This window comes from Peromyscus leucopus, chromosome 6 (genome assembly GCF_004664715.2).
Source record: "Peromyscus leucopus breed LL Stock chromosome 6, UCI_PerLeu_2.1, whole genome shotgun sequence".
NCBI classification, from domain to species: domain Eukaryota; kingdom Metazoa; phylum Chordata; class Mammalia; order Rodentia; family Cricetidae; genus Peromyscus; species Peromyscus leucopus.
Genome location: NC_051068.1, coordinates 129,105,871 through 129,109,762, shown reverse-complemented (window position 1 = coordinate 129,109,762; position 3,892 = coordinate 129,105,871). Strand labels below are relative to the sequence as shown.

General features: G+C 43.3%; 2 pseudogenes; both read left to right on the top strand.

Annotated features, from left to right (window-relative positions):
* Nucleotides 1-964: 964 nt before the first annotated feature.
* LOC114707606 lies at nucleotides 965-1,925 on the top strand (annotated as a pseudogene).
* Nucleotides 1,926-1,980: 55 nt separating this feature from the next.
* LOC114707611 lies at nucleotides 1,981-3,391 on the top strand (annotated as a pseudogene).
* The last annotated feature ends 501 nt before the right edge of the window (nucleotides 3,392-3,892 follow it).

Genomic DNA, 3,892 nt, shown 5'->3' with positions numbered 1-3,892 from the left:
ACCCCCCTAGCATGTATGCTGCTATTATACCAGTATATCTTGCAGACAGATCACTGTTATAGGTCTCAGGGTTGTAGCTGGTTGATATTGGTGATTATAAGTCTTAAAAGGATTTTCAGATGTATTTGAAAGCTAACATACTATCGAAGCATGTTTTCCGTTTCTTGAGTTTTCATCAGATGCCTCTTCTACTCTTTCCTTTTCAGTCACACCCAATAATGATTGGAGAAGCATTATCCCCAGCCAAAACATCACATTTCCTATCTGTGTGGAGTTCAGATTGGTCATAGGTTGAAGGTTGAGGAGGCTGTGACTTCAGGGGCTGTAGACCCTGTGTTGTTTCTGTCCTTTCCTTCCTTTCCTCTTTTGTGTGTAAACATGATGGGGTGTTGGTGAGGGTGGGCTCTCAGGAGAGCTGAACCATGGATGATCTTGAGAAAGTGAGGAAGAAACACAGAGCACAGAATGTGATGAATGTGGACTGATGGGCCATCAAACAAACTTTCATCAAGCTGCCCTTCTGTTCTATTTACAGTATACACAGGGTCAAAGTAATGCCAGTGCACATGGCCCTGTACAAGTGATTTGAGTTGTTTTTGGTTTATTCTCCATTCTTGGGAAATTGCTTATCCTCTCCTCAGCAATGCATGGGCAGAGATTCTTGGGGCTGTGTTCTGGGCTGGGGACTCCTGTTTCCATTTCAAAGCACATCACTCTGATCTCTCCATTTTTCACCACCAGCTTTGCGTGTTCTGCAATCTAGCCTGTCTTCCATCACCAGTGGTTACATTTTACAGTTCACTTGGATAAGCCTAGATTCTCTTATCCTCCAAGATCCTTAAATTAACAACATCTTCAAAGTATCTTTTGTTATAGTAACAGCACAAGTCCCAGGGATTAGGATATGAGACCATTGCTCAGCTTACAGAACTTTGTTTTATCTTTTTGTCTTTCAGAATAACACATCATTGGGTGAAAAGTCCCGGGGTGTGCCAGCTTGGCCCTACAGCTTGCGCAGCTTCTCCAGGAACTCAGTCATTTAAAGATTGAGACCAAGATCGAAAGAATGGCTGACCTCAAGCAACTCATGGACAATGAGGTGTTGATGGCCTTTGCCTCCTATGCAACTATCATTCTTACTAAGATGATGCTCATGAGCTCTGCAACTGCATTCCAGAGGCTAACCAACAAGGTCTTTGCCAACCCAGAAGACTGCGCTAGCTTTGGCAAGGGGGAGAATGCCAAGAAGTTTCTTCGGACTGACGACAAGGTGGAGCGAGTATGAAGAGCCCACCTGAATGATCTTGAGAACATTGTGCCCTTTCTCGGTATTGGCCTTCTGTATTCCCTGAGTGGTCCAGACCTCTCCACAGCCCTCATGCACTTCAGAATCTTTGTCGGTGCTCGGATCTACCACACGATTGCTTACTTGACTCCTCTTCCTCAGCCAAACAGGGGCTTGGCATTTTTCGTTGGCTATGGAGTTACTTTTTCAATGGCTTACAGGCTGCTGAAGAGTAGACTGTACCTGTAAAGAGAATTGTAATCCTAATCATCTGATTGCAATCCTCATCATCTGATTGGCTTTTTAAAAAGAATTATGTATTTCCAATGTACTCAAACAATTTCTAAGGTTTTATGTAGGAGAGGAGCAGAGAAATTAGGAATCAGGGAAAACTCAGTTAAAGGCCAGCATCAGTTGTCTCTAATCTTACTTTGTAATAGGGAAAGACAGTTAATACAATCAACCTTAACCATGTTCTCTAACTCCTGCAGTACTTTGTTCTAAGTCTTGATTGTGCCATAATTTGTAACATTTATCTACATTTCATATTGTGCATCTATAAAAGAGTATGTGAAACCCGGGTTTCATTATTGCTGAAGTAGGCATATGAATTAAAAACTTAAAAAAAAAAAAAAAGAACGGTGCTGTTTGAGCACTGGCTGTTTTTCTGGGTGTCGCTGGGATTGCAGAACGCGATGACCGTCCCCTCTGCAGAGGAGCTGGACTCCTTCAAGTACAGTGACCTGCAAAATTTAGCTAAAAGGCTAGGCCTCCGGGCTAACCTGAGGGCAGACAAGTTGTTAAGAGCCTTGAAAACCCACCTGAATCCAGAAGCAAGGAAAGAAAATAAAAATCAGGATGAGAATCAGTCTTCTGCATTCTCCTGTGATGAGACTGAGATGCAAATTAACTGTGAGGAGCAAGCTGAGAGGAAACCAGTTGGTCATGTCACCACAACAAGAAGGAAGCGCAAGACAGTCCATGGAATCCCTAACTTCCAGGATAATTCTGAGATAAGAAGTGATCATACTACATTACAGAATCAAGAAAAGCAGGAAAATCAGGACCTCAAAACTACTACAAAAGTTCCTTCTCTGCCAGACCAGAGCCAAGAAGACAGGAGTGCAGCTTCCTCAGGAAAAAGTGAAGTCAACGATGATAAAGATTCAAAGATGCCTTTGGAAAAAAAATCTCTATGCACGGATGGGTTTTCCAAACTTGGGAACAATAAAAAGACTGCAGCCACCACACCAAACTTTAAGAGGCTTCATGAGGCTCATTTTAAGAAAATGGAATCCATTGATGAATATATTGTGAGAAAAAAGAAACACTTTAAAGAACACAATTCACTTAATGAACTAAAGCTTGAGAAAAAAGGGATAGTGACCCCAGTTCCAGCAAGAGGAAGATTCTCTGCACCCTATCTCCTGCCAGGCAGCGGTTCTCACGAGACCGGTCCCATGGCCCTGAAAGTCTGAAGGGATCAGACAGACACTCTGTGCTTTCAGCAACTAAAATGAATGTCAGGTTTTCAGCTGCTACTAAAGATAATGAACATAAGTACTCACTGACCAAGACTCCGGCCAGAAAGTCTCCACATGTGACCCTACCTGGGAGTGCTTCAAAAGACCAGACTGTGTTCAGGACACCCAAGTTAAAGACCATTGAGAGGAATTCTACTAATGCAGTTCTTACCCCGTTCCAGTGGTCAGCTGAAGCAGCACAGACTCCAGGCTCCAGTAAGAAGCCGGTGTTTGATTTCCAGGCAAGCTTGTCTTGTCCCCTCACCTACAAGCCACACAAAGGAAAGCTGAAACCTTGGGGTCAATCTAAAGAGAATAGTTCTCTGAATGAGTGTGTCAGCAGAGTTAGCCTGCACAGGAAAACCTACAAACAGCCTCATCTCCACACCAGGGAAGAACAACGGAAGAAACATGAGCAAGAACGAAAGAGAGGAAGGCAAAGGTCTTGGAAGCTCGAAGAAACCTGGTTACGACCAAAGCCCAGTGATGCTGTCCAGTCCTTTCCTTCTGATTTGTTTTCCTTCTCTTGGTGTTTTTATACTCTCCTCTACGTTAGTCCAAAGCTTTTTCTACCATAACTGTCAGTCCTAATTTGTGGAGTGTCTGCTCTTCATGTGCTATACCTCCGAAAATACATTCTCATCCTAAAGTTCACAACTAAAGTGGTTTTCACCTAATATCCTGTAAAACTCTGCTTTTTAAAGTCCTGTCTGTAGCAGGAATCTTAAAAGTTCTTATTAATAAAATCAAACCCGAGGCCAGTTATTGGGGTCCATGCTGGTAGATCAGAGAGACAGAACAAGCCACAGCTAACCTTACCTGGTCAACTTCTCAGCTGGTCTTGTTTCCTCAGACTGGAAGCTTCTGAGTCCTCATCCCAATAGCTCTCAGCTGAAGTGCTGCTCCAAAGCCTGAAAGCTTAACCAGCCAAATTCTTCTAGTTTCTGGTCCTCACGCCTTATATATCTTCCTGCTTTCTACCACCACTCCCTGGGATTAAAGGCTGGCTTTCTGGATTAAAGCATGTGTCACCATGCTTGCTATTTCCAATGTGCCTTGAACTCACAGAGATCCAGAGGAATTT